Source organism: Elaeis guineensis, chromosome 4 (genome assembly GCF_000442705.2).
Source record: "Elaeis guineensis isolate ETL-2024a chromosome 4, EG11, whole genome shotgun sequence".
Classification (NCBI taxonomy): Eukaryota; Viridiplantae; Streptophyta; class Magnoliopsida; order Arecales; family Arecaceae; genus Elaeis; species Elaeis guineensis.
The window spans coordinates 69,078,598-69,085,926 of record NC_025996.2 but is presented as its reverse complement, the minus strand read 5'-3'; the positions used below and the strand labels follow the sequence as shown (position 1 = coordinate 69,085,926).

At 38.0% G+C, this 7,329-nt stretch overlaps 1 non-coding gene across 1 annotated transcript; it reads right to left on the bottom strand.

Annotated features, from left to right (window-relative positions):
* Nucleotides 1–457: 457 nt before the first annotated feature.
* On the bottom strand, nt 458–563 carry LOC140857713 (small nucleolar RNA R71). The gene has a single exon (XR_012141204.1). It is a non-coding gene; the product is annotated as a small nucleolar RNA R71 (small nucleolar RNA).
* Between the last annotated feature and the right edge of the window lie 6,766 nt (nt 564–7,329).

The window sequence follows — 7,329 nt, the reverse complement described above, 5'->3', positions numbered from 1 at the left end:
ATTACGACCAGAAATCCAACCTTTTGATCCAGAAATAGAAAGAACCTTTAGAGCCTACAGACATAAAAAGATGGACCGAAATCAGGAGAATGATCCACCCAAGCAATTGAAGGAGTACTTTACTCCTTCCACATATACCTACTCTCCTTGTATTCAAGTACCCCCTGTGGAGGCCACTCAATATGAAATTAAGTCCAGTATAATCCAAATGTTACCTTCATTTTATGGACTTAGTAATGAAGACCCTTATAAACATCTTGAAGAATTTCTTGAGATATGCTCAACTGTCAAAATTCACAACTTCTCCGATGATGCTCTTAGGTTGAAATTATTCCCTTTCTCACTTAAGGACAAAGCCAAATACTGGCTACATACTTTGGATTCCATGACTATATCAACCTGGGACCAGCTGCAAGGAGAGTTTCTCAAGAAATATTTTCCCATAGGAAAAACTAATCAAATAAGGAAAGCCATAACTAGTTTTTCCCAATTAGATGGAGAAATGTTTCATGAAACATGGGAGAGATTAAAAGACCTTATTAGAAAATACCCCCACCATGCTGTACCCAAGTGGCAGTTAATCCAATGTTTTTATGATGGGCTCTTTGAAAGACATCGACAAATGGTCGATGCATCATGCGGTGGGACATTCATGCTGAAAAGTGAGGATGAGGCATGGCAACTGTTTGAAATTCTAAGTGAAAATTCATTACATCATATGTCTGCCTCTATTAGAGATAAACCCATGTTAAACCCAAAAAGAGGTGGAATATATGAAGTAGGAAATGCCATAGATATCCATCAAAAGGTAGATGAACTGTCCCAAAAATTAGATCATCTTCTAAATACTGGACAATCCCCGATTCCACCTAATCCAATCCAAGAAGTTTGTGCATTATGTGCAAGTCCGAACCATTTTGTTAATGAATGCCCAGCCGCACCTCAATTTTCTGAGTTTGTGCACGAGCAGGTTCAGCAAGCTCAAGTCCAACAAGCTCGCAGACTAGGAAACGATCCATATTCAAACACTTATAACCCCGGCTGGAGAAACCATCCAAATTTTTCCTGGAGACCACAACCAGTGGTTGGTCCTGCCACACCTCGACCGCAATATCAGGATTCAATATATAGGCATGGATCATACCATCAATTTCAAAATGCTCCTCAACCATCTACTACTGGTCACAGCTCAGCTTTTGAGGAAAAAGTTCTAAAAGCACTAGAACGATTAGAAGTCAACACTCAGATCCTTAACTCCCACACACAATCCATTGCTAAGCTAGAGACCCAAATAGGTCAACTAGCGACTGCATTCAGTAGGAGGGAAGAAGGAAAATTATCTAGCCAACCCGAGAGCAACCCAAGAGGGCAATTTGTGATTGAGAGTTCTAATACCCCAGAAGCTTTTTCTGAACATGCCAAATCAATCATGACTCTGAGAAGTGGGAAGATCATTGAACACACTAGTAAAACCAATGAGACCGACCCTAAATCTCTAACCGAATCCAAATCACCCAAGAACAAGGAGGACCTAAAAATAGAGAAGGAACCAACTGCACCGGAATCATCTTACTTGCCTAAAGCCCCATTTCTGGATGCCCTGAAAGTCCCTATTCCTGCAGATAAGAAGGGAGGAAAACTCGATGAGATGTTGGAATTGTTTAAGCAAGTCCAAATTAATCTTCCCCTTCTAGATGCAATCAAACAGGTCCCTGCTTATGCCAAATTTTTGAAGGATTTGTGCACCCAAAAACGTAAATTTAGATCACAAATCCCAAAGAAAGTACGTCTCACTGAACAGGCTAGTTCTGTCGTCCAGCATGCCACTCCTCCAAAGCTTAAGGACCCAGGAGCCCCCATCATTTCCTGTGTTATAGGAGATTATCACATTGAAAAAGCTCTTCTAGATTTAGGGGCAAGTGTGAATCTTTTACCTAGTTCGGTGTATGAACTTTTTGGATTTGGAGAACTGAAATCCACATCAGTCACACTGCAGTTAGCCGATAGATCAATTAAGGAACCACGTGGAATGCTTGAGGATGTCTTGGTCAAGGTAGATGAGTTTTACTTTCCAGTTGATTTTCTGGTTCTCGATATGGAATTAAGTGGCAACCCCAGACAAATTCCCATTATCTTAGGACGACCTTTCCTAGCTACGGCGAATGCATGCATCAATTGTAGGACAGGAGTCATGGACGTATCGTTTGGGAATAAGAAACTGAGACTGAATGTGTTTGGTGCTTCCCAAGGACCATCAATGGATAGTTGCTTCAAAGTAGATACACTAGAAGATATTATAGAAGATGCAACACCCACAATTCTAGCACCTGAACCCTTAGATACTTGCTTGGCTCACTTTGGAGTGTATGACTTTAAGGGATATATGAAAGAAGTTAACATATTGTTGGATACACCACATGATAAAACCACTCCTCCATGGACAATCAAGTATGAGCCATTGCCCATCTTTTGTTGGTTTTATTGCATATGACGTCTGGCTGAAGACGTAAAACTTAGCGCTTGTTGGGAGGCAACCCAAATTTCTTCTATCTTGTATTAACTGATCATCATTTTTTTTAAAGAATAAAGGACCACTCTGTATGGAAGAGTCTGTTAATAATCTTGACGTCTGGCTGAAGACATAAAACTTAGCGCTTGTTGGGAGGCAACCAAACGATTTCATATTTTTTTACTTTACCGCAGCTGCAGAAATTTAGAACAAGAGCCTATTAATCAATGAAGCTATCTTCAACTTCTGAAGTAAAATTATCCCAGGTGCACTCTCTCCTTTTATTTTCTTTGCTTTCTTACTCCATTGAGGATAATGTAGATTAAGTTGGGGGGGAAATTAATCAAATCCTCGAGTATGGTCAGAAATAATTAGTTTTGTGTATTCAAATTTTATTTTGATTAAGAGTCAATTAGGCATCCTAATAAATGAATGATTAACGGTCAAGATAATTTTAGAGATACTGAGGAATAAATTATTAAGAAAACCCAATGAATGGTAGGGTTTGAACTAGACCAAATTTTAGGAGTAATTCTACAACCATCTTCTTACTGATCTCAATAAAGAATCTGCTTCATAAAAAATTGGGTGGAAAGATCGAGGTATGTAAAAATTCTCTTTAAAAAAAAAAAAAAAGAAAAAAAAAAAAAAAGAAAAGAGAGAGAAAAACAACATTGGTCTCCTACTGAGTAACCGGGCCCTTTCGCCTAAGTAAGCGTTATGGTTCGCGTAAAAAGGTAGGCAATGTTATATATATATATATATAAAAAAAAAAAAAAAAAGAGAGACTAAATTGCAAGAAGATAATAAACCTTTTTCCCATTAAGTTAGAGGATTTAAAGAGTAAAGTGGGGAGTTGGTGAAAGAAAAGCTCTGAAATTTCTTTAGTTAATACTCAACCACTAATTGGGTCAAATTGATAATCCAATGAAATATCTCTTTAATGGTCTGATCAAGTATCATCTACCTTTTGGGATGTCTAACCTATTTTTTATTCAAAATCAAGTCGGTACACAATGCTGATATATCTATTTTACTCGAGGACGAGCAAAATTCAAGTTGGAGGGTGTGATAAACACTTAATTTAAGTATTTTAAATTAAAAAAATTATATTTAATTTATCTTATTTATTAAGAATTTGATGTTTCTTTCTATGTTTTACAGGAAAGGTGATCGCCGATACAAAGAGTCCGATTCATAGATCAAAAAGACTCAAGATTGAAAAAAATTGGACTTAAAATAAAATTAAAATAAAAGAAAGACGCATTCGGTATTATAGAAAATGAAGATACTATGCAAGGAATCCAAAAAGGATATAGATGTCATTATGAAGGAACTTTTGTTTCTTTTTGGAATATAAAAAAAAAAAAGAAAAGGGTTTCACGTGAATTCTTTGGCTCCTGGGTGCGCGTGAATTTTTTTTTGGCTCCTGGGCATGCGTGACTCCTTTGGCGCTTGAACGCGCGTGAACACGCGGGAAGCTGGCATTTGGACGCGGGGCGCGGACGCAGGACGCGGCGCTGACGCGGGCACGGGTGCAGCATCTCGCGGGTGTGGGCGCACTGCAGACAAGTTCAAAATAAGGAAAAAAATAATATTTAGAAATATTTTGAAAGATTTATATTTTTTTAGTCCCACATCGGAAAATCATGTAAAACTCCTCTCTCCTAACACCTATAAAAATACTTTTGTACTCCCATTAGAGGGGGAGCCCAGAAATTCTTCTAAAGCCTTGCATAGAGGAATAGAAAGGGACTACTTCATGAGCAGCTAGGCTAGCAGTCTCGGGAGTGGAGAAGAAATTTTGTAACGACACAGAGATGGTTTATTGTTCTAAACTTTTCTGTATTTCTTTATATGCAATAAAGATTATGCTTTTTATTTAAATTGTCATGAGTTCTTTATTTGCTCCCTATCATATGCTTTTATTTATGCTTTCTTGTTATATTAATATTAGGAACAACTTTTACTTTTCGGAGACGCGTCGTGATCTACGGATACGGGGCGTGCCGAAGAAAGAAGAGTTGTGTACCTAGTCTGTCCGGAGTCGTGCCGTGATCTATGGGTACGGAGCATGCCGAGAAAAGACAGATATTTTTTCTAAGATTAATCACATCTATTTAGTTAAAAAAGAGATACAACTCTGCTAGTGCAAATTAATTCAAAACTCCCGAGCTCTTTATTTTTTAATTACCTCAATTTTACGATAATTTATTTTCTAAATCAAAAACAACGCTTCTTTCTTTTACCTTGCAATCTCAATTTAGCCCAAAGTCCCTGAGGATACGATCTCGACTCATCCTACCTACGTAGTGAGTAGAGTTATTTTTGGTGCTATCAACGACTACGCATCAGTCTCTTACCTCTTAAGCATGGTATTAATCTCTCCAAGATGATGCGACTGACCACATATGAGGAGGTGCAGCGCATGAGTAGGATTTCTTATGCCTTGGCTATAAGGAGTCTCATGTATGCCATGCTATATACTCGACCTGATATTGCCCTTGCTGTGAGTGTCACGAGCAGGTATCAGTCAAATCCAGATGAGGAGCACTGGATAGCTGTGAAGAACATTCTTACGTACTTGAGAAGGACTAAGGATTTATTTTTGATCTTTGGAGGTGACTCTAAGTTGCGAGTCGAGGGGTATACTAATTCAAACTTCATTTCTGATCTTGATGATAGAAAATCTATATCAGGGTACGTGTTCATTTGTAATGGTGGCACAGTTAGTTGGAAGAGTTTCAAGCAACCCATCATAGCAGATTCGACCATGGAGGTTGAGTATGTCGCTGTTTAGGATGCTACAAAGGAAGGCTTCTGTGACAATAATGGAGCCATAGCACTTGCTGAGGGGCCGAAGTCTCATCAAAAATCTAAGCACATCAAGCAACGGTATCACATCATACGCGACTACCTCGAAAAATAATATGTTAAGGTATGAAGAATAGACTCCATAGACAATGTGGCAGACCCACTGACTAAGCAGTTAAACCAACCGAAAATGAAAGTCCATCTTGAGAAGATGGGACTTAGATTTGTGGCCAATTACCTTTAGTCTAAGAGGAAGATTGTTAGACATATATCCTAAAAGCCAATATGGCTAACACATTATAATAAATCTAGGACACAATTTTGTACTTAATATATTGATATAATCAATAAAAAGATAAGTTCTTTTTCATTCAAGTATGATGTGTCCTTGAATTATCCATAAAATTAGTTTCGATACATATTCTCAAGGTGTTGAGAATTAGAGACATGTATTTAATTTCTAAATGCTCCTGATCATAGAATCATCATGAGGACGGTGATAGATCTGGATAGACTGGCATACAAATCGCTTCCTTCGAGATAGATGAGTCTTTGGTCTACTGTGTAGAGACAGGGTGACGAGTGTGGATAGTTGTTAGAGAACAACTAGTACTGAGTGTGACCATATAAGAGATCAATTAGATTTCTGTTCAATCGTCAATGTTTATCTCGATGCTATAGTAGTGTGATTGGTCCTTTAACTTGAGATGATACCTCTACTCGCAGTAAGACTGCTGGAGTTTGACTGACACATAAACATGGGTCTCAATGAGCCCTTATAGTGAATGTTGGCGATAGTTAGTCCACTATAGGGGTAGGATGCGCATCAAGATAGGATCTATTGATCTTGATAGAGAGAAGTAGTCTTATGGGATTTGAGAGGCTAAGTCCAAGAGTTTGTAGCCACAGCAGTGTGATTGATGGAAAAGAGTTTCTATAGAAGTCATAACTAGATTTGAGCTAATTGAATCTATCATATGACTGATGATGGGGTTTGACAATTTATCCATAACCTACCATCTAGTCGGGACTCACGATAGAGGGACTGAATCACATATTAACTATACCTAGAGGTTCATTTCAGTTTTACTGAATTGCCACTACATACTGCTAGGTGTCACTAGTAGATTGTGAGAGCTCACTAAAATTATTCTGAATCGATAATCTTTACTGAGTTAGAGTGAAATTATTTCGACCCATTGAAAAGAGTTTCAATGATACGATGATAGAGATCATTGTATATCTCATTATCAGATAAAATTGAACCTATGGGGTTACACAATAAAGAGATTAGACCTAGAATAGGTAATTGAGCTTATGAAGTGTCAATTGGATTTAGAGAAACCCATTGGGTTCATGGTAACCTTGCTAACACATCATTGGACCCAATTCCTCTTTCTGTTAGGATTTCTTATTTGATAAGATAATTCTAACTTAATTACCTGCTAATAACCTATATGAATAAGATTTATGAGACTCCAATTGTTGGGTGTCTAAGGTTATGGATCATATAAATTAAGGGTGCAAGTCCCTAATTAATTTTTTTTATAGTTATTCTTGGATGCCATCTTGATTTGATCAAGTTGGGCATGTCTATTGATTAGAGAGTTTTTAGTTCTCCTATGGGGCATCTCTTGGGTGTATTTTGAGGTGTCTAATTATGGGTGCAAGCACTCCAATTGTTGGTGCCTAAAGGGTCTTCTAAAGTAAGTTGGATAACTTAAGTTAATAGAAAACTCAATGCAAGTAGGACTTATATTATGTGATTGAATAGGTTTCAATCCTTGTGCCTATTTAAAGGGACCTCCCCTAAGATTCTAAAGCATCTAAACTAGTCGCCCCTTATGCTTAGAAGCTCTCCCCACACCCTCTCTTCCTTTCCCTTCTCCTTCTCCCTACTTGGGACGTCCCAAGTTCTTCATCCCATCCAAGTGGTTGGGCATCCCATCCATGGCTGGTTGCTAGTGTTTTGTAGCACACAAAGTAAGGAGAAAGGCTAGAGAAGA